The sequence below is a fragment of the Elephantulus edwardii genome, unplaced genomic scaffold (genome assembly GCF_000299155.1).
Source record: "Elephantulus edwardii isolate Elephantulus edwardi_28Jun2011 unplaced genomic scaffold, EleEdw1.0 scaffold00040, whole genome shotgun sequence".
Lineage (NCBI taxonomy): Eukaryota > Metazoa > Chordata > Mammalia > Macroscelidea > Macroscelididae > Elephantulus > Elephantulus edwardii.
In genome coordinates this window covers 6,752,171-6,770,289 of record NW_006399790.1, presented here as the reverse complement: position 1 = coordinate 6,770,289, position 18,119 = coordinate 6,752,171, and positions in this window count along the sequence as shown.

The following is an 18,119-nucleotide window of genomic DNA, read 5'->3' as shown; positions in this document are numbered from 1 at the left end:
TTTCAGAGGCTAGAGATCTCTATGGGAGGAGAATGCACATCTTTGTCCCAGGAGGTGGCTGATCATTTGATCAGTTGCGCAATATGTACTACCCCACTCCTCCAGAGCTCTTTATTTTTAATACAAAACCATTAACTATTCAGCACTTTATTTTAAAAACAGTATTTTGACTCAGTATGTAAATGCCTGTGTGTGACCATCCTAGAAAACACAATGGGGTAGTCGGATGCCTGTATTTTTTCCAAAGAATCACTGCCTCTGTGACAGTTGTAACTACCAACAGATAGAGCTGTGTCGTGTGGGCTACTCTGATGCCATGGGCAGCACTGAGATCACCGGCACAAAAACAGTGTGGGGGAAGGTGCATCTGAAATTCTCTAACTCAGCAAGGGGGGAGAATATCCACCAAACAGCAGCCGCAGTCGCCTGAGCCTGATTCTGAAGACGTCAGACATTTTCCCCATGCTTCAAACAGTTGTGAGTTTTGGGGAGTGTTCTTTAAAATAATTCGAACACCAACCATCTTTGCCACATAATGACACACAGAACTCATAGACCATACTCACAGTTAGGTGGTTGATGTTAGAGTCAAAGCAACCCAAATCCTTTTACACCAACTGTCGAAGCCAGAGTTTTGTATTCTGTTTTGTAAGGATTTAATAAAAGTCATAAAAAGAAAAAAAAAAAAAGCAACCCAAAGCTGATCCTCCAGCAGGTTTTCAGAGGATGAGAAGGGATTGCCCATCTTTCTTCCACAGAGCAGCTGGTGGTTTCAAACTATGTTCCTTTGAGTTGGCAGCCCATATCGTTACCACCAAGCCACCATAACTCCCTATATGTAGTATATTAGGGAAGTAAGTAAGAAATTACAATCCAGGTTCAGGAACAACTCCAGATGGAGTTTTTCAGTCAGATAAGCCTCTTCTCAGTCATGCCTGCAAATGAGCCTCATGGCTTTGGCCGCTGCACTGCTCAGAAAAGTGTTGCAAACCCATTAAAACGCAGCCATTTCAAGTGCCTGCAAGGCACTCTATTCCAATAGTGAAACTAGGAGGCAAAATATTGAGCTCTAGCTCTGGGGGCTGCAAACCTAGCTCCCCAGCAAATGCGCGAAGAAAGCCATTCTGCTAGGAGGCCTCCTCTCTGAAAGCACTTAACTTTCCCCTCCATGTACCAGGAAGTTTACAACTCTGTCTTACACAGGTCTCTTGGTTCTGCTGCCACCATGTCTCTGCTGTCACTGTGATGTTACAGCGCTCTGTCTCTTGCATCGGATATGTTTCTGTGCAGGGATCTCCAGTCCAAGGAGTATGCTCACAGTCTAAGCTCTTCTTTCTTCAAAGCAAGGAGATGATCCCTCCTTTTCTGCCTCTGGGATGCTCATTTTAAATTTGGATGATTGGCAACATTGGCCTCCAGTCCTCCTGTTAGCTTTCCACACATCCTGTTTACATGACCCCACCCAACACGGCTGCTATGAGCCTTATTTGCATGATTAGCTGGCCATCCAGTCTCCCTGGTGTGGCACAAAGACCTTACAGTTGTAAAATCCTACCTAGTTATTTGCAAAGAGTTGCAAAGACCTCTAGAAGAGCCATAAACTACTGCATTGCAACTAACACCATTTGTGGAAGAGTAACTCTCGATAGTATTCTAAAGAGAGCAACATACAACTTTTCTCAAAGGAAGTTGCTTTTCTAGAAAACTTAGCATAATATTTTTAAATGCTTTATGCTTCTGTATAAAATGGAATGAGACTATCCCCACATATAATTATGAGGCTGTTTTTCTTATCCATGATCATATACCGGGGATGTTTGCAAATCATGTGAGAGGCAGAATAGTCCTTTTTGTGGGGCACAATCCTGAACATTTCTTTATTGCTGGCCTAGTGGGTAAGGAGTTATGCTTCCAACCCAAATGCAGGTGGTTCAAATCCACCAGCTGTTACCATAGCATTTACAACCTCTAAAAATTTGCTATGAGTAGGTTCCAACTTGTCAGCAGTAACAACTACTTTTATCCTACTAACGCTCCACCTTGAAGAGAAGTGCAAGGACAGAAGAATAGAAGATCTTCAACATGATGGATTAATACAGTGACTGTAACAATGAGTTCTACCAAGTCTCAGACGGTGAAGATGGTGTAGGATGGGGCAAGGGTTAGATCTGTTCTTAGAATTGCTGTGAGTCATAGAGCTCTGTGGGCCTGGTGATAGAAAGTGATACTACCAAGCCAAAGGTGGGTAATATTATTCTGCAGCCCTCAGGCCTGGTTTTAGTCAAACATTCTTCTAAGTGGTACAGAGGTAGCTCGTGCTTGCTGTGATGTTAAACACTGTGACACTGATGTGTCAAAAGCAATAATGGTTACCCATGGTGGACAGTGTTTGGTGGAGATCCCAGATAAAAACAGGCTTGGAAGCAGGAATGGCCACTTTTAAAACAGCTTGCCTCCGGAAACTCTATGAACTTAGAGAAACGAAGAAAATTCTACAACTGTTCAGGTCTTTTGTTCATAGGGTTGCTATGATTCCTCTAAGACTTGACGGCACTTAACAACAGCAACACTCCAACCTAACATTCTGGTAAAATAAAATATTTCCCCAAGGGTAACTGATACCAAACCCCTGATCTAAACATCTATTTGTAAATTTTACCACATCTATTTGTCAATTTTACCAAGAGATTTCTGGAGAGTTTAAAAGAGCAGGGGCGAGGGGCGAGGGAGAATCTAGAGCTTCATGAACAAGCAGTCATTAGCTCAGGTGATTCTTTGAATTGATGATTGAAAAGAAACAGGTGAAGGTTTTGCTTTAAGTGATGCAAATTATCACTCATCAATGGATATTTACATTCCTTCAATTCTACCTCTAAAATATATACCTTAATCTACAATGTGCCAGTTGCTGATGTCAGATGGATTCTGGTGGAAAGCAAAGTATACCAGAAGAATATCTATTTGCTTTATTTACTATGCAAAGATATTTAACTGTGTGGATCATAACAAATTATGACTCACACTGAGAGGAATGTGAATCCCAGAACACTTAATTGTGCTCATGTGAAACCTATAACTAGACCAAGAGGCTATTGTGCAAACAGAGCACGGGTTCCACGTGGTTTACAATTAGGAAAGGTGTTTACAATTAGGAAAGATGTGATCAGGGTTGTAGGCTTTCTCCATACCTATGTAATCTGTATGCTGAGCAAATTATTCAAGAAGTTGGACTCTATGAAGAAGACTAGATGAAGACTCTTCAGTAACCTTTGTTATGTGGATGACAACCTTGCTTGCTGAAGGTGAAGAGGACGTGAAGCACATGCTGAAGGTCAAACATTTCAGCCTTCGATATGGATTGCATCTTAACATCAAGAGAACAAAATTTCTCATCACTGGGCCCATAGGCAACATTATAATACATTGAGAAATGATAGAAACTTCAGTAACTTCATCTTACTTGGATCCGCAGTCAGGAAATCAGGAGACATATTGCACTGGGATAGACTGTACTCAGAGACCTCTCCAAATAATTGAGGAGCAACGATATCAGTTTGAGAACTAAAGTGTGCCTGATTCAGGCCATGTCACTTGGAGAGCTGAACAATGATTAAGACTGACAGAATAAAAATTGATGTCTTTGAACTGTGGTTTTGGAGAATAATACTGAATGTCCCATGGACTTTCAAAAGAACAAACAAATATGTCTTGCAGAAGTACAACCAGGATGCTTTTTAAAAAATATTATTTTTATTATTATTAATTTTAATGAACACTTACAGATATTTTGGATCTCCATTCATTGTTGCACTTTTATTCCCCCCACCACCACCTCCACCCCCAGTTTGCTCTTCTCTTTGAAAAGTAAAAGAAAAATTCCTTCATCGGAGGCAAAGATGATAAAGCTTTGTCTCACATACTTTGGGCATGTTGCTAGGAGAGGCTATTCCCTGCAGAGGGACATCATGCTTGGGAAGGTGGAGGAATAGCAAAGGAAAGGAAGACCCTTAACCAGGTAGACTGACACAGTGATGGCAGCAGTGGGCTTGACTGTGTCAGAGACAGTAAGGATGACACAGGATAGGACAGGGTTCAGATCTGTTGTTCATGGGGTCACTATGAGTCCTTCTCAACTCAATGAAATTCACCTAACAACAACAATCTACAATGTAGCATTGCTCCCATTAAGATTTGATAAAATAAAATTCTTTTACAGTTAAATCATTTCTAAGGGGTATTAACCAGAGCGCTCAGTGGTTGGTTGGTTGGATGTTTTGGAAATCACTGTTGTTCTTTTTTAAAAAGTCCATTTCCTTAACTTAAAAGTTGACATATATCAAACAAAAAACCCTATGACATATTTTTAAATATTAAAAAAGTGGCCTCCTTAGTCCACAATGGTGGTGATGATATGTGCCCTTGAGTCATTACTAATTCAGATGACCCTCCAGCAGGTTTTCAGAGGCTGTGAATCATCCAGGAAGAGACTATATCCATCTTTCTCTCTTGGAGCAGCTGGTAGTCTGTCAGTATTTGGGTTGGCAGCACAACTCCTTACTCAGCAAGCAACCAAATCTCCCTTTTGTGCACAGTAAGTCACTTATGTAAGGGGTATTCTCCAGTTCAACATGGTTTTATCACTTCCCATGGATCTTCCAACACAGCTGAAGTATTTATCTGTCTCCAAAACTGGATAGACACATATTTAAGAGGCTTTTTGTCAGACATAGTATGGAAATGACTGTATGAAACACAATGTGAATAAAGTATGAAACACAACAGATATGGATTTTGTAAACAAACAAATATAAAAGAAATTTTTTAAAAAATTAAATATAGGGGGAAAATTGTCAGAAGGTGATTTTATTTTCCTTGGTATTTACCATAAGAAGTCAATATAAAGCAATAGTTAATAGTATTTTTTTTATTATTGTTGGGAGGTTTTGTTGCTGTTGTTATCAGGTGCCTGCTCTGGCAAAACTCTGTTTGATCCTATGCTTTTCTCAAATTCTCTAATGTGCAGCCAGTGCCAATTCTGGCTATTGCAGCCAATGTATCAATTTTTCTTGTTTCCCACCTGAGGGACTGATAACTTGTCCAAAGGCTATGAAGCAAAGTCTCTCACCACCCTTGCTTCTAAGGAACAGTGGCTGCATTTCAATGGACTATCCAATATTCATCAACACCACAATTTCAAGGTATTAATTCCTCTTTGGTCTTCCTCATTGACTTTCCAACTGTCTTACACATATGAGGTCACTGAAAAATACCATGGCTTGAGTCACATGTGCCATAGTCTTTGAAGGTGACATCCTTGCTCTTAAACACTTTGGAGCGGTTCTTGGAGGCAGATTCGCCCATTGTGATACATCATTTGACTCCTGACTGCTGCCACTATGTGCGTTGATTGTAAATCTCAGTAAAATGATATGAGAACTTTCTCCCCGTAGCATAATGTTGCTCACTGAGCTGGTTGTGAGGCTTTTTGTTTTCTCTATGTTGAGATATAAGCCATAATGAAAGTTTAAGTCTTTTGTGCTTCATGCAGTATCCCCATGTTCTGTTCCAGTAGCATGAGCATGAATTCTGGAATTCTCTGCATGACACATGATTTATAGGACCCCAAATCTTCTCAATGTTATCCATAATTTGTTATGATTCATACAGCCTTTGCACAATTAAACACATTTTTTATATTCGTTGCTTTCAGACATAATCCATCAGATACCAGCAATTATGTCCCATTTCCTTTAAATCTAATTTTAATTTCTAGCAGTTCATTATTGATAGTGATGTATATACATCCCAACTTTGAACACACATGATTATACTGAGTAGTCTATACCTTGATTTTTCATAAAATTCCAGTGGGATCTTAATTAAGGAAAGAATTAAAATTCCAGTGGGATCTTAATTAAGGAAAGAATGAATAATCTGGAAAGAAAGACTTATACTCAAACAGTCCAGTAATCCCCTATGCAAAATATCTTACAGTCTTATTTGTTAAAATACTATGAGATGCCCATAGGGAAACACTTAGTTTCCCCTTGGTTGGGAGTCCAATCAGTGAGGACATAGTTCACATGATGGCTGAAGGATGGACAAGAGTTTGATAGAAGCTAGGAAGTTGGCTCAAAGGGACAAAAGAGTCATACTGTTAGGAGTGTGCTAGTGTTAATGCTGCAATGGTTCGTGGATTTAGAGAATATTGGTTAAAAAGTTAGAAATAACAAGTTTAGACTACATAGGAATTATTATGATGTATTTTATATACTTCAATGGAACTTACTCTGGTTGAAGACTTTTATTGCTTTCTTTGATTTCTCCCTTGGTGGTCTTTATCAGCTAAAAGTTAGAATGCTTGCAAAGTAAGAACAGTATTTTGCAAAATAGGATATTTTCCCCAAAAAGGCATATTGTTGCTGTTAGCTGTTATCCAGTTATCTATGACTCACTATTGAAGCTTTGCCCTATCTTAGACTATACTCACTACCTCCACCATTCTCAAGCTCACTGTCGGAGTCACTGTATCATGTCATTATGTCATGTCTTCCTCGCTTTTGCTGACCTATCTTTTCAAGCATGATGTCTTTTCCCCGGGTCTAGTGTCTTCTGAAAACATGCCCAAAGTGTAGGAGATAAAGTTTCATTATCTTTGCCTCTAAGGAGCACCCTGGTTGCAACCTCCTATGAGACAGATTTGTTTGTTCTTTTGTAATCGATACTTTTGCAATACAACAATTCAAAGTTATCAGTTATTTTTGGGTCTCCCTTATTCATTGTCTAACTTACAAGCAAATAAAATAATCAAAAATACCCTGATTGAGTTGGCTGCACCTTAGTCTTTAAACAGATATTCTTACTATTTAGCACTTTAAAGAGATCCCTTATAGTAGATCTGCCCCATGCAACACAGAAATCTTTTGATTTGTGTTTTATGTAGAAATATTTTATTTTTTAAACATCTTAGTGAGTCCTGTTAAAAATTTATTTCTTCCCATGTACAGTTTGGATCTTTTAAATTCATTTTTATTCCTTTCTCTCTCCCTTCACATCCCTGTTAACTCTCCAAGATTGATTCTGTGTGTAAACTTTTCTTTAAATTTTTTTATTAACTTTTATAATAGTGTTCTTATACCACAATTTTCCTTTCGTGACCAACTTATTTCATTCAGCATCATTTGTTTTAAATCCATCCATGTTGTGCAGTATTTCACAAATTCCTGATAGTTTTTATTGATGCATAATACTCTATCGTGTTATTATAGCATAGTTTCCTTAGCCATTCATATGTTGTTGGACATGCCAGCTGTTACCAGTCCTTATCTATTGTAAATAATGCTGCAGTCAGCATGGATGTGTGTAGGTCAGTTTGTGGTGAGCTCCTCTTCGTTTGGCATATATACCTAGTAGTTGGATTTCTTGATCAAATGGCATTTCTATGATTAGGTATTATTTGTATGACAACAATTAGAATAAGAGGTTCACAGCAAAGTGGACTGGGGGCAGGGGGAGGGAGGAACTTGTGCAACAGTGAAAGAATCCTTTTAAAGAGAAAAGTTAATTAGGGGGTATAGGGAGGAAAATGTGCAATAGTGAATGAATGGAAGTACAAGTTTTCTGTAAACTTCTGTTAGAATATTAATAAAAAAAATTTAAAAATTTTAAAAAGAAAGTATCTAACTGCTTTCCATATGGTTGCAACACTGTAAATTCTTACCAGAAGTGTATGTAGGAGAGTGCCAATCTCCCTCAATCCTCACCAGCACTGCTGCTGTTTCAAGTCGGAGAGTATATCTCTTTGTTGTTTTGATTCACATATAATAGCTAATACAGATGATAGAATCTTATATACAGACAATGAAGAAGATTTAAAGCACTTACTGCAGAAGGTCAAAGACTACAGCCTTAAATATGGATTACACCTCAACATTAAGAAAACAAAACTCAACACTATACCATTAAGCAACATCATGATTGATAGAGAATAAGATTGAAAAGCAGGAAAAGAATGGATAGATAATGAATACTGCACTGGCATGAGTGAAAGGAAGGACGTTGTGAAAGGAATGGATGATTACAAACCACTTGTATGGCAATTAATAGTCTTACAAGGGGAATGAATGGCAGACGCGGGAGAGAGGTAAGTGTACATGAATGAATGGCTGAATAATTGTTTAAAGCTTTGGTATTTTTTTAAAAAAGATGTCTGGTTTTATTTGAATCCACAATAAACATATATAGTGGTGGCTGTTGTTGTTATGTTCCATCAAGTTGTCTGCAACCCATAGTGATGCTATGTACAGCAGCTCTGATCCCTTTCTCATCCTGAGCCAGTCTCACTAAATCCGACATACCAACCCCCATTGCCCCAATAACTGAATCAGTCTATCTCATCCAAGGTCTTTCTCTCCTGTGCTGGCCATCCACTCATCAGAGCATGATGTCCTTCTCCAAGGACTGGTCTCTCCTGGGCACATGCCCAAAGTATGTGAGATGGAGCTTAAAACTCGAGCCTCCAAGGAGAAACTTGGTTTCACCCTCTCCAAGACAGACTTATCTGTTTTCTTGGCAGTCCATGGTATGTTCAAGACTCTTCTCCAGCACCACAACTTGAAAGTATCGATTCATCTTCTGTCCTCCTTAGTCATTGTGCAGCTCTCTGAAACATAACAAGTAATTGTGAAGACCATAGCATGGATTAGGCGCACCTTAGTCTCTGGACTGACACTGTTGCTTTTCAGCACTCTGGAGAGGTCCCTGACAGCAGATTTTCCCAAAGCAATTTGTCTTTTGATTTTCTGACTGCTGGTGTTAAGAATGTTGATTATGGAACCGAACAAGCTGTAATTGTTAACAACCTCAATCTCTTCTCCATCGATCATGCCAATTGGCCCAGTGGTGTGAATCTTTGTTTTCTTGATGTTGAGCTTCAATCCATATTGAAGACTATAACCCTTGACCTTCTGCAGCAAATACTTCTGGTACTCCTCAGTTTCAGCAAGCAAGGTTGTGTCATCTGCATTTCGTAGGTTGTTGATGAGTCTTTCTCCGATCTTGATGCCACATTCCTCCTTGTACAGCCCAGTGTCCCGGATGATCAGTTCTGCATACAGATTGGAAAAGTATGGAGACAGGATACATCCTTGACACACCCCTTTCCTGATTTTGAACAGTGCTTCCCTGCTCTGTTCTGAGGACTGCTTCCTGGTCTTAGTACAGGTTTCACATAAGGAGCAGTCAAGAAATCATAAAACCATGTTAAAGTGAGTAAATCTGATGTCAAGGACCTCTTCAAAGTGTTAATGAGCAAATGTACTCAAATAGTTGAATGTTTAGCATAATCAAGAAAACATAAATAAACATTCTTCTGGCATTATTGGTTCAAATCAGTATCTATCTGAAGTCAGTAATAATTTCCCTCATTCCACAGGCTCTTTTGAATCCAGCTTGCATCTCTGGTTGTTCCCTTCTAGTGTATTGATCCAGCTGGTTTTGAGTTATTATCAGAAGGATTTTACTTGGATGTGATATTTATTAAATTATTTTATAATATTCACACTCTGCTGAAAGACTGTTTTAGAGGTAGGAATGGGAACAAATATGGATGTCTTCCAGTCAAATGACCAGTTAGCTTTCTTCCAAACATCTTAGTGGCCATGTCCAGCGCGGCATCCATTGGCTGAAGCATCTCAATTTTCATTTCACCTTAGGTCCTTATTTTTTTGGGAATGCCTTTAGTGCAGCATGGCCTTCTTCCTTCAGAACCATTTGTACTTGACCATATGACACCTCCTCGATTGCTTCAGCATGGACAAATTCTTTCCGATACAGTGAATGTATATTCCTTCTACCTCCTTTTGATGTTCTCAATATCATTTTGCTCATAGAATGTGTCAGTATTGCAACTCAAGGCTCAAATATATTCTTCAGTTATTTCAGTTTGAGAAAAGCCCTTTTGGTTTTCTAATTTCAAATCTTTGCATAGTTTTTATAAGATTTGTTTTCTCAAGCTGCCTTTTGAAATCTTCTGCTTAGCTTTCTTACTGCACCCTTTCTATCTTTTGTTTTAGCTTTTCTATGTTGAAGAAAATGTTTGAGTTTCTTCTGACATTACTTTGTTCTTCTTTTCACTGACATTTCCTTTATGTCATCCCACAACATGTCTTATTTTCAGTCATTAGTATTCTGTGTACCAAATACATTTTTCAGATGGTTTTAAAATTCAGATTGATTGCTTCCATCTCTTTGAAAAACAATAAGCAGGTAAAACATTATACAATATGGGTGAGCCTGGAAGATATTATGCTGAGTGAAATATCTCAGTCACAAAAGGATAAATACCACATAACACTGCTGTTATAAAATGGGAGGTTGGGGGAGAATAGGAAAAGAGTGGATAGATAATGATCACTGCATTGGAATAGATGAGGGGAAGAACTATCTGAAATAAATATGATTAAGCATTATATGTATGAAACAATCTGGAACAAGAGGTACACTACAAAGTAGACTGGGAGAAGGGAGAAGGAGGGAGGAAAATGTGCAACAATGAATGAATAATAAAACAATGGTTAATTAAAAAATAAAGGAAATTGGAAGAATCTGTTCTGGAAAACAATGTATTTTAATTTTGTAAGTAAATGGTATAATAAAAAAGAAAAATAAGAATAACAATAAATAAATAACATTCAGACGGGATAAACTCAAGGTCATATTTAGCTCTTATGGACTTGTTTTCATTTTCTTTGGCCTCATTCTAGACTTTCACAGTCAGCCTCTGGCTTTGCTTTGACTGCTAATCCTTAGCTTTTCCCACCATCATCTCTTTCAAGAGATGTATTCAATCTGATTACTATTTATTCTATCAGGCAAGGTCTTCGACATAGAGTGTCACTATTATTGTTTTTATACTGTTTGATATAATTATTGTACAAAATTCTATCATGTAATCTCTGGCCTTATTTCTATCTCAAGACTATATTTTCCAATTACCAATCATTTGTTTCCAACTTTTGCATTCCAGTGACCAATCATAATTGCTGTGTCTTCACTGCACCTTTGATCAACTTCAGAGTACAGAAGTTAGAAGAAATCCTCAATTTCTTCATCTTTGGACTTAGTTATTGATTAATATATTTGACTCACAACTGTGCTTATAGAAACTGAATAAGATATAAAGCATTTACAGAAGAATATAAAAGACTACAGCCTCCAATATAGATTACATGTCAAGAAAACAAAAGTTTTCGTGACTGGATCAAGAGGAAACAACATGATAGATGGAGAACAGATTAAAATTGTCATTGATTTCATTGTACTTGGCTCCACAATCAACATCCATGGCAGAGGCATATAAAAAAGGGGTGGGCGAAGGTGTTGCAGTGGGAAAACCTGTTGTAAAGGACTTTTTATGTGTTAAATAGCAATGATGTCTGTTTAAGCACTTGACCCAAGCAACAATATTTCTATTACTTTGTATGCATATGAACAGTAAATAAGGAAGATCAAAGAAGTGATGCCTTTGAATTGTGGTGGTGAGGATTATTGAATCCCTCATGGACTGCAAAAGAGCTAACAGATCTGTCTTGGGGGAATTATAATCAGGGTGTTCCATACAAGCAATGATGATGAAACTTCATCTGACAATCTTTGGACATGTCACAAGTTGATAGTCCTTGGGAAAGACATCACGTTTTGAAAAGTAGAGTCAGCTAATGAGAGGTGCTTACACAGCAACTACAACAGAGTTTGAGAATGGCAGAGATTATGAGGACGGTGAAGTATAGGGCAAGTATTGTTCTTAGGATTGCTCTGAGTCAGAGCAAACTTGAAAGGACTTAACAATAAATAATAGTCGGCAATAGCTTCAAATATGAACAATCTTTCCCCCCTTGGCATTTGAGGAATCTACGTTCTGGTGGCTTGGTAGTAAGAAACTTGACCATCTAGCTTCCTTCAGGTCGGCAGTGCAGCTCCATACCTCTAGGCCACCAGAGCTCCCTCCAGAGCTCCCTAAGAGGTTATTAAAGAATGTAAATTTGGTATCATAAATGCAGTGGCTTAAGAGCTGTTAGTGTATATGTATATATATTTTTAACATACTTTTTTTCATTCAAGAAAAATTTATTGATGTGTGCTATGGGAGATACAATGATGACTCAGACACAGATCCGGCCCATAAGAAGCTTACAGTCTAGTAGGGGAGATAGAACACATACATGAGGTACATGGTCAGAGCAATGTTTCAGTAAGATGAATCCAAAATTGTGTATAAAGAGATGGGGGAGTGAGATCAGGAGCAGCCAAGAGGCTGTTAAAATTATCAAGGTGAGGAGAAAAAGAGACATGAAAGACTGTTGAGGTAGAACTGACAGGACTTAGTTGGAGACTGGATGAAAAAGAAGACTCAAGACGTACAGCATGGGTGATGTGAACTGAAACAATGGAAGTGTAGGCTTGTGAAAAACAGCACATAAATGTCTTCTACATAGACACATAGCACCTGTAATATACAAGACACAACCAGAAAGAAATGACTAATTACCCAGACCAAGAATGGAAGTACCTCAAAAACTATCCAGTGACTGCGCCCTCCTCAGTCCACCCCCCAAATCACCCAATCTTCATTCTCCTGAACATGTTTAAAATGAAATTAAGGCCTATCTCCCTAACATACATATTTTTATTGTAATTTGGGTGAAAGTTTACAAAGCATATTGGTTTTAAATTAGTCATTTGTTCACATTTTGTTCCCTAACAAAAGGTATTAATTACAATACCTAGAGTATCTGATCATCCATTCATTCAAATATTTTAAATACTGAGTCTACAACTCAATGGCACCTAACAACAACAACATATTTAAATTGCAAAAAATGATGTACCTTTATTTCTAATGATTTCCTAAAATCATGTCTTATATAGTCTTAATATAGTGACTTAATAATTTAACTCTGTTATAGTATTATCAGCTAATCCACAAATCTGGTTCAAATTTCACCAATTTTTTATTAATATATTTTTAGTTTAAAAAAAATTCCCCCTTGTCTAGGATCCAATCAAGAATTGCATTTAGATGCCACGTTTCTTTAGTGTTATTTAATCTTGAGGATTTACTCTACTTTTCTTTTGCTTTCATGATATATTTTGAAAGAGCAATGGACAGTTATTTTGTAGAACACCCCTCAATTTGAGTTAGTCTAATGTTTTCTGATGATTAGATTCAGGTTATGAGTTTTTGGCAGGCTACCACAGGAGTGATTTTGTGTGATTCACATTTTAGAATAAACAATTACTATATAGGCTGTTGTTTGGGGATTTCAGTAAATGGTGTCAAATGACTGCCCCTCCTTGCTTTTGTGAAAATGAAATGAAGATAAATAATATTATGAAAATGTCTTTCTATAGCTAACCCGTCTTTTAGTTCTCTAAGTAGTTGTTTTGTTTATTTTTCTTTAATTATGAGCAAATTCTGCCATGTGGTTATATTTAATAACACAGTTACTGATCTGAAAAGACATCACAATGATAATATTAAGAGAACATAGGTCTACATAACCTAACATGATGATCAAATGAAGGAATTTCTTTAAAATTCTTAATCTGTATCACATTTTGAGAAGAAAATACAATTTTTAAAAAGGTGGAAGAATTTGTTTCTGCTTTGCAATAGAGGAAAATCTTGTATTTCTATGCACAAATAATTAAAAAATTAAGTCGAAGGTTATAGAAGTGGATAAGCTTGGATTTTCATTCAAAATCAGTTCATCCCTGTATACCTTGGCTATATGGCAAGAACCAAGGTCAAGGTTTTATCGGCTTTTTTTTTTCAATGAATGCTTCTAATAAATCCAAGAAATCAATACTATTATGATCCTCTTTACAGATGGACAAGCTGAAATTTGAGAGATCCAGGGCCTCTCAGTCAGTATGGTGCGCATCTGTGATCCTCCCCGGACACTCTGACACCAAAGATGAATGTTTAACTCTTATACATATTATTTCAAATATTATTTCAAATTACTTGTGCACAGAAACACATTACCTTATTTATAGGGTATACACCATACTAACTGGATGATTTTGGCTCTCTCAAATTCCAGTTTGTACATCTGTAAAGACGATCATAATCATATTCTTTCTCGGAGTTATGTAAAGGATAACTTGAGGGGAAAAAAGTCAGTAAAACCTTTGCCATGGTTCTTGCATATAGTCATCGCTTAAAGGTATGATTTGATTCTGAATGAATGTAAGCTTTTGTAGCCTCAAGTGAATGTTTTATTAATCTCTTGAACTAAAGATTCTGCTTTGAAAAGAAGATAATAGTGCTCACTTCACAGAGGTCTTATGGAAATTAAAGAAATTAATACATCCAAAAGAACCGTGGTAAAAAGATATGATTTTTAGAATAATTTGGAAAGTGTCAATAATTTAAGTGTCATTTAAAACTGTAGAAAATACTACAGAGAGGACATAAACCTCTAGGGAGTATCTGCATTTCTTCTAAAATATAATTGCTGGAAGATTTTGTACTTCAATGAGCACAGTTATTTTATAGGTAATGGCAGGTCTGTTTCATTGTTTGTATTATGCACAAATGTGGAGATTCACCTTTTATTAACTATAGCTACATATTAACATTGAAATGCTTCATAAGTGAAAATTTTTTTTAAATGATGGAATGTTGTTGTTGTTAAGCGCGACTCATAGAGACCCTATGAACAAAAGACCTGGACACTTGTATAACTTCCTTCCTTTCTCCCAGTTCATAGGGTTTCTGGAAGCAAGCTGTGTCAGAAGTGGATGCCACTCCTGCTTCCAAGCTTGTTTTAATCAGGGAGTTCCACCAAACACTGTCCACCATGGGTAGCCATTCTAGCATTTGTCACATCAGTGTCACAGTGTTCAGCTTCACAGCAACCACGAGTTACCTCTGTACAGCAAATGGACTGACCAGTGATACACAATTCAAGCACACCAAATGCTGTGGACTCTGCACCAGAGAGCCCCGAGTTGTAGACAACTCATAACTACAGACCTGAACACTTGTATATGTGCTGCCGAAGCAAGCACGATGGACCTGAACACTTGTATAACTTCAATCTTTTCTCCAAGTTCTCAAGGTTTCCAGGAGCAAGCTATTCTAGAGGTGGATGCCATTTCTGCTTCCAAGCTTATTTTAGTCAGGGAGATCTATCAAACACTGTCCACCATGGGTAACCATTATCGCATTTGACACATAAAAAAACAAACAAACAAAAAAAACCCAAATACCAAACATTCCACAATGACCCTCCACCAAAACAAGACAGCCCATCTTAGAGTCTAGTCACTCCACACAGTTTCCAAGATGGAGAAAGTGCCGTCTATTATTAACCTCATAAACAAAGGACTAATTTTGTTCTAGAACTATTGTCCTTTCTCTATGTTTATAGTGTTTCCACGGGGCTATTTAGGAAGTGGATGCCACTCCTGCTTCCAAGCCTTTCTTAATCTGTTACCTAACCAGATATTGTCAACCATGTGTAATCATTATGGCACTAGACAGACCAATGGCACAACGTTCAGTATGACAACAATCCGTAGTTACCTCAATACAGAGAAATGACAGAAGAGTGCTCTAACGCTTAGGAGTGTTCATTTCAAAAATAATATCAGGCCCAAGGGACCAAATGAATTAAAACATGGCCACATGTTTCAGGTTCTCCTCAGCTCCCATCAAGAGGCCTCCGGCATGTCAACCAGGACCCAGAGTCCTTTTTTTTTAAAAAAAATAATAATAATAAAAATAAATGATGGAATAGGAACCATTAACTTTGGCAGAATATCAAAGGGGAGTGTGTGTGATGTTACATTTTGACCAACACACACCAATCGTGCACCTAAACACAATATCACCAGATTTGGCTAATGTTTGAGTATCTATTCAATTTGCTTAACCTTTATTCCAGAATATTCACTGCCATTATCAACTGAGGGAGATGCTGCCCACATAATACATCTAGAGGATGAGGTCTAGGGGTCATTGTTCTTCCCTGGCTATGGAATGAGGTGGCTTAGGTGAACTTCTCTCTTCTGTCTCCCACAGTTCACACCAGTCTTACTTGCCTTTGGCTGAGCATCAAGGCCAAGTGCCATTATGAAGGCGCATCACTAGGCCCTTTGGTTCCACAGTACTTCTGTGTAAGAAACAGACCCTTTATGTATCCTGAAACTTATTTAATATTCATTAATCCCCTTCATTTCAAGGCAGAAGCAATCAACTCAACTAGGTCAACTTATTACCATTTGGGCAAAATTGACTCCCAGCTGCCCCTCCAGTGGGTTTTCAGAGGATGTAAATTACACAAGAGGAGACTGCCCATCTTCTTCTTCCCACGGAGCAGCTGGTGATGTAAACTGTCTGTCTTCAGGTTGGTAGCGCAACTCCTTACCCACTAGGCCACCAGAGCTGTTTCCTATAATAGCCACAGAAGTGGAACCTTAGATGACAGAGTATTTAATTTCTGAGCACTTCAAGTTGTTGGAGAAAGTCATCGTGACTCAGAAGACAAAATGACGACTATGTTGTGAATGAATTCGGCTTTGAATTTGGGTACCAATTCTATCAGGGATTTGTTGTTTTTTTAAAAGAAACCTAGGGAAAATATTTTTCTCATACAACATCAAGGATGGTTCCCATAACAAAATGAGAACTGATATCTATTTAATTAAATATTAAACTGTACAAACCTAACCATTATATAGAGTAACTGAGAAGCAATTTATTGCTTCCTGGCCATTGCTCATTTTCTCTCTTTGCTGTTAGCAAATTCCCATGTTTTATATAATTCTATTCCAAGAAAATCCCTGGTGATAAGCAGAGCAGATATGACTTCCCCTTATGGAAAGATACATAAATCGAGCCAGGAGCTGCTGAGTGACTTACCAGCGCTCCCACAACTGTTAATGCTGAACCAAGGTCTGTCGCCTGACTCCTGACTCTTCTTAGCACACCACCCTGTCCTTCAGTGTGACTTCAAACCTTATAGCCTGCCAAGCTCATTCCACGAGTCAATTAGGAGATGTCTTTCAATCTTTCAATGTTGAGAACAGTTAGTCCTCTAGCGAGAAATTGACTTGGCCTCAGTCAACTCCACTTTCACTTTTCCCCAGGAGATTGCTTTAGACTTTAGGGTTGTTCTTTAAAATGGCAGAGCACCAAGACAGAGGATAACATTTCTCAGATGTGTTGAAAGTTTCAATGGATCCATTTAGTACTTAGACAAGGCTACAATTTACAGAAATATATAGCTTTAAAACAGCATAATTCCTTAATTCCTTAATTAGTCTCCCTCTGCTCATTTTGAAATGCTATTGTGTAGGGTTTTGAGGTTTTTCAATGTTTTGGGTTTTGTAGGTTGGGTTCCCCCCGTTATCTCCTGTATCACTATTTGCATTAACAGCTGCTAAAATATATTTAAACACTTTATCCTGCTTGGTTGAAGGCATATGATAATGTCTTTTATCTGCCATCTGTTGCCTAGTACTGAAACGGGATTTCTTCATCTCCCTCTTGGCCTACGTACCAATGTAGATATTTAAAAGTGAAAATTCTTTTTAAATGTGCTACTGGACAAATGTCAAATTGGACTTTAAATAATTTTTCTGTTTTTAATAATTTTTAATTGTGATTTAACAAAAGTTTACAGGAAAGTTGAATTTTTTTCACTCACTTATTGTTGCACATTTTCCTCCCTACACCCCTAGTTCATTTAAGAAAAATTCATTCATTGTTACATCATTTCCTCCCTCCTGCCTATCTTCCAGTCCACTTTGCTATGCACTTCTTATTCTGGACTGCTGTCATACAAATAATGTGTAATCATATATTCTAAAGAAATAATTTTTGATTCATCAACGAATTTCATAATGTTGTTATAAGATCTCTCCATATTCAATGTATCTAATAATTCATGAGCTTCTATAAAGTACCTGCTTATTGATATTGATATGTTGTTGTTGTTATGTGCCATCGAGTCGTTTCCGACACATAGCGACCCTATGCACAACAGCTCTAAACCCTGCTCTATCCTGCGCCAACCGCACCACCTCTGAAACACCCATCCCGATTACCC